Source organism: Coregonus lavaretus, assembly GCF_964263955.1.
Source record: "Coregonus lavaretus genome assembly, contig: HAP1_SCAFFOLD_7543, whole genome shotgun sequence".
NCBI classification, from domain to species: domain Eukaryota; kingdom Metazoa; phylum Chordata; class Actinopteri; order Salmoniformes; family Salmonidae; genus Coregonus; species Coregonus lavaretus.
The window spans coordinates 3,278-9,602 of NW_028159600.1; the positions used below are offsets into that span (position 1 = coordinate 3,278).

At 36.9% G+C, this 6,325-nt stretch overlaps 1 long non-coding RNA gene across 1 annotated transcript; it reads left to right on the forward strand.

Moving 5' to 3' along the window:
- The first annotated feature begins 328 nt into the window (after window positions 1-328).
- On the forward strand, window positions 329-3,912 carry LOC311122663. The gene is made up of 4 exons (XR_014612478.1): window positions 329-377; window positions 469-640; window positions 774-901; window positions 1,028-3,912. It is a non-coding gene; the product is annotated as an uncharacterized lncRNA (long non-coding RNA).
- Window positions 3,913-6,325: the final 2,413 nt, after the last annotated feature.

Here is a 6,325-nt window from a genome sequence, read left to right on the forward strand (position 1 = left end):
ATTGAAGACCATACAAAGAAAAACAGCAGAGGAAAGAGGTGCCTCAGTCAGCAAATCTCCTAAAGGTATGTTTTCTGATCAGTGACATGTAATTATAATGGTGACCTGTGAATTGTACAGAAAGGATTTCTTAACACTGTATTTTGTCTTAAGTTGGTGGGCCAGGCCGTGATCGTCAGCCCTTCACCTATGACAGAGAGCCATCTGATGAGGATGTGGAAGCAGCTATTGCTGTTTTGAGACACTCTGCTGATGAAAACACTGTCCGTGAGAAGATGAAAATGACCTTCATATATCGGCAAGCAATGGTCAACGATGAAGCCAAATCATCAGATGTCTTCTCGGTCTTCCCAAGATTTCTGGACACACCAGGACTGGTATGACAACTTAATTCACTGCATCACCAAAAATATCCAATGAAGAATAAGGTAACACTCATTATTTCTGTCTTTGTGTGTTACATTGCAGATAGAACAAGATTTCAGACTTCTGTTTGGTGAGGCCACAGCCAACAAATTCTTGGAGAAGTGGCCAACCACTTTCAAAGCAAAAGTAATAAAGGAAAGCCATGGACTTGTATCCACCACAGAACTCTTGGATTTGATGCGCAATGCTGAGTCAGCTGCTGAAGTTGAGAATGGTATGAATGAACTGTTTTACTTTTTATGTGGATAATGTAGGTGTGCATTATATGTCCATAATGGTGCAAGTTGTGAATAAGAATGTTATGCTACGGCACAATGTTAACCAGGTTTTTATTTACTTATTTGTAGGCTGGGACAGTGACATGTCTGCCATCTTGCTGCTGCTACATTTGCTACCACCATCTGCACAAGGTAGAAAGAGGCCGGGAAAGATGTCTGCATATCAAGCTGTAGATCAGCTCATCAGATTTCAAAAGGTATGCTTAACAGTTGTTTAAAATATATATTCCATCATCTCAATCTTGTGCACAGTTTGAGGTGATCTTATCTATTGTCAGAGGTTAGTATCCAAAACAATTCTGTTGAATGTGTTTTTTTTGTAGGTTGGAACCAGTGTGCAGCAGCATCTTGACAACATCACCCAAAGCAGTCAGCCCTACCTTCTCGCCCAGGGATCCACACAGAGCAGCATTCACTCCTACTTCATTGTGGTTGACAAGCATGCTCTTCCATGCAAGGCAACAGGTTCAGTAGGAGCTTTTGACGAAGTCTTTAAAGCCCATTACGTATTTGGTACGTCATACAGTTCTTCCTTGAGCAGCTTTTTCACTTTTGTGCAAACAACCATCTATAACATCGACATGGGGGAAACAAAGGAGACTCCTAGAGTTGCTGAGTTGCGAGCAAGAATGGTGCGTTAGTTGAGATAAAACTATGAAGTGTTTTCTTTGCAAAAGTGACCATGGAAGTCCAAACAACCTTGTTAAGCACCTTAAGATAATTCATGGGCTATGTACAGGCAGGACTCTTTTTCTGAAATGTGGTCAAGAAGGATGCTCACGTTCTTTTGGTAGCTTTTCTGGTTTTAGAAAACATCTTAACAAGTGCCACGGAGAAAGTTTAGTAGATTCTATAGAAGATGATCTTTCAGACCCTCAAAGTACCGTCAACACCAGTAATATTTCTCATGTTGAAGTGTCGACTGAATGTTTAGAGGCTGAGTCAGAGTTATCTTCGCCATACATTGTAAATAGTTGTGCAGCTGTTATTTCTGATCTAAAGGCAGCAGGTGTTGGTCAAAGTACAGTAAATACTGTAGTGATTTCCATGGAAGAGATTGTTCAAGATATTCATCAGCATGCTAAAGAAACAGTGATAAAGCATGTATTTAGTAATGAAAGAGAAACAGAAATGTGCAAGAAAGTTGAGGCGTGTTTTGAGGGGTTAGAGAATCCTTTCACAGTTCTAAATTCGGAATACAAGCGATCAAAATTTATGACTGCCAAGTGGGAAATAGTAGAACCAGTTGAATGTGTGATTGGTTCAAGATTTGACACAAGACGAAATAAAAAGACTGGAACATATGATCAGGTAGTAGTTCAAGATAAATTCATGTATATTCCAATTTTATCTACACTGCAGTCAATATTTAAAAGTCAGTATTTTGCAGAAATGTTGCAAAGCTCAGCTACCAGCAACTCTAGACTGAGAGATATTTGTGATGGATCTTTTTTTAAAAGTCACCCCCTGTTCTCAACTGAGAAGCAGACAATACAGGTCCAGATGTTCTATGATGATTTTGAGGTCGCCAACCCATTGGGTTCCAAGCGAGGTATTCATAAATTGGGTGGAGTATATTTTACTTTAAGAAACTTCTCTCCAAAATGGAATTCTTTTTTGGCTAACATACACCTGTGCGCCTTATTTCATACTCAAGATGTTAAACGATATGGTTTTAGTGAAATTTTTGCTCCCATTGTTCGAGACATTAAAGTGTTAGAGAGCGATGGTATTGAGATTCCATTATACAGTGGTTATGTACGTGGCACTGTAGTACAGGTAACAGGTGATAATTTGGGTTTGCATAGTTTGTTTGGTCTGGTGGAGTCTTTCAGTGCAAGGTACTGTTGCAGGTTCTGTTTAGCAGAAAAGGAGGACTTTCAAACAGAATTCTCTGAAGATTCTTCCAAAATAGTTTTACGCACCAAAGATATGCATACTGCTCACTGTCAAGAAATGGCTTGTAATCCATCCCTTCCGTATGTTTTTGGTGTGAAAAGGTCATGCATATTAAATTCATTGAGGTATTTTCACACAACTGAGAACTTCTCAGTTGATGTGATGCATGATGTGTTAGAAGGGGTTGGCCAGTACGAATTGAAGTTATTATTTCTGTATTTGAATGAAAAACATGTTACATCAGGAGAAATACATTCAAGAATACAAAGTTTTGATTATGGTTTCACAGAGAGAAATAACAGGCCTGTGACTGTTAATTTAAGTGAAGGATCTAATGATCTGGGACTGAATGCAATTCAGTCCTGGTGCTTACTTAGGAATGTTCCTCTTATCTTTGGAGATTTGGTAACTTCTACTGACCAACACTGGGGCCTGCTTCTTTTATTATTGCAAATAATTAACATTATATTCTCGCCCATGTTATCTCAAGGTCTATGTGTATATTTAAAACATTTGATTGTTGATCACCATACACTGTTTAAGAAGTTGTATCCTCAGAAAAAACTTTTACCAAAGCACCATTTTCTTATCCACTATCCCCGCTGCATCCAGAAAATAGGGCCTGTACTTCATAGTTGGTGTATGAGGTATGAAGGCAAACATAATTTTTTCAAAAAACAGCTTAAATCGTTTAAAAATATTACCAAAACGCTGGCAAAAAAGCATCAGAATCATATGGCATATAGTTGGCGAAGATCAACAACTTTTAGTCGGTTAGATATTGGTCCAGGAAAAATGGTGGCTTTAAATATGGTAAAAGGAGGTTCTGAAATTGCTTTGGCAATGCAAGTGCCCAGTAGCATTCAGGTTATGAAGGTTAATTGGGCTAAACATAATGGGTATGTTTATCGCCCACACTTGGTTATCTGTGGCGAAGTTGACTCTGAAGTGCCCTTGTTTTATCAGATTGAGTCAGTTCTGATAATGTGTGAAAAACTGTTACTACTCACAGTGCCTTTAGTTACAGTAACTTTTCAAGAACATTTCCATGCATATGAGGTGATCAGATCAAAGCATGATTTAGTTTTTTTTCATGTCGACAACCTGCACTACCCTAGACCTTTTGACATACAAAGGTCATATGGAGGAAATGACACAGCTCTCCTTGTTGTGCCATATTGCTTTCTCTGGTGAACATTTTTATGATGTTATACTTCTGTCATAGACAAGGCAATGGGTGTACAATGTAAATTCACGGACATTGAAATTATACTTTTTTTTTTCAATAAATGTGGGTGCTCTCATCTTGTATTATTGTGCTTTGTTTTATTTGATAGTATTGATATTTCTATAATTCAGTAACACTACATCATATGATTTAAATTAAAAAAAAAAAAACACTGTAGAGAAATGAAAAGTAAATAAATATCATTACACTTTAAAGTGTCATTTTTTAAAGTAAAATTGTAGTTGACTTAACTCTATACAGTGTAATCATATTACTCTCAACAGTGTGATTAAACTACAGTGTTAAATATTTTGACACATTTCATTGTTATTTTTTACACAATATGGAGTAGAATTAACTCTAAAAGTTTTACACTGACCAAAGAGTACATTTTACACTGATTTTGAGTGGGACCAAATGTTATCTGAAACAGAGTTAAATTCAACTCGATAGGAGTTAAATTAACACTTCTGTTTTTACTGTGTTTGTTCCATTCAAACAGTAATAACAGTTTCATTAGAAGTAATCAAAAACATACAGCAGAAGCAAAACCATTATTATGTCATATGTCATTATTATGTCATTATTATGTCATATGTCATTATTATACCATATGTCATTATTATGTCATATGTCATTATTATGTCATGTGTCATTATTATGTCATATGTCATTATTATGTCATTATTATGCCATATGTCATTATTATGTCATTATTATGTCATATGTCATTATTATGTCATTATTATGCCATATGTCATTATTATGTCATTATTATGTCATATGTCATTATTATGCCATATGGTATTATTATGTCATATTTCATTATTATGTCATATTTCATTATTATGTAATATGTCATTATTAATCTATCATCTATAGAAGAAAAACATTCTCTGATTATGTACTGTATCCAGATTCCTGTCACAGTGCTCAGAAGTGACTCTATAGTAAAAATCCTGTTGAAATTATGTTCCTTTCTTTGAAGGGTAGCAGTTAATTACATATATTAGTGGGGCAATCCAATTCCCAATCCAATTCAAGTTCCCCTTCCCTCTTAACCAGGACAAGTTCCCATAGCAACCAGGTCTTGCACCGTGCTCCCTGGAACCTTATACGTCAGGTTGATGATAGGGGTAGACAAGGCACAGAGTGGGATGGTCAGATGTTTGGGAGCTATAGATGATTCACACAGAGACTGGGGATATTAAGAACCCCGTGAGGTCGACTAGAAGTCAATTACACTCATATGGCTTTACTGCATGACTCAAGATTAATTTTTAAGTCTATCGTACACAGTGTGAGATGTTTCGCAACCTGAAGATGAATCACACTGAGTTGGGATATTGAGAATCCCAAAGGATCATAGAAGAGAAGATTGCACTTATTGCTGTGGGGTGTTACAGCGTCACTCCAGAATCATTTCAAAGTGCATTGTGTAGCTAAGATCTATACTGTAACTAGATATGGCTTTACTGCACGACTCCACATTCATTTCAAAGTATATTGCACTGTAGCTAAGAACCATTGGGAAACAAAACATATATACAGTATACACTACCAGTCTAAAGTTTGGACACACCTACTCATTCAAGTTTTTTTTGTTTTTTTTTTTTGTTTTTTTTTTTACAATTGTTTACATTGTAGAATAATAGTGAAGACATCAAAACTATGAAATAACACATATGGAATCATGTAGTAACCAAAAAAGTGTTAAACAAATCAAAATATATTTTATATTTGAGATTCTTCAAATAGCCACCCTTTGCCTTGATGACAGCTTTGCACACTCTTGGCATTCTCTCAACCAGCTTCATGAGATAGTCACCTGGAATGCATTTCAATTAACAGGTGTGCCTTCTTAAAAGTTAATTTGTGGAATTTCTTTCCTTCCAAATGCGTTTGAGCCAATCAGTTGTGTTGTGACAAGGTAGTGGGGGTATACAGAAGATAGCCCTATTTGGTAAAATACCAAGTCCATATTATGGCAAGAACAGCTCAAATAAGCAAAGATCCATTACTTTGAGACATGAAGGTCAGTCAATATGGAACATTTAAAAAACGTTTAAAGTTTCTTGAAGTGCAGTCGCAAAAACCATCAAGCACTATGATGAAACTGGCTCTCATGAGGACCGCCACAGGAATGGACCCAGAGTTACCTCTGCTACAGAGGATAAGTTCATTAGAGTTACCAGCCTCAGAAATTGCAGCCCAAATAAATGCTTCACAGAGTTCAAGTAACAGACACATCTCAACATCAACTGTTCAGAGGATACTGTGTGAATCAGGCCTTCATGGTCGAATTGTTGCAAAGAAACCACTACTAAATGACACCAATAAGAAGAAGAGACTTGCTTGGGCCAAGAAACACGAGCATTGGACATTAGACCGGTGGAAATGTGTCCTTTGGTCTGGAGTCCAAATTGGAGATTTTTGGTTCCGAACGCTGTGGCTTTGTGAGACGCGGTGTGGGTGAACGGATGATCTCCGCATG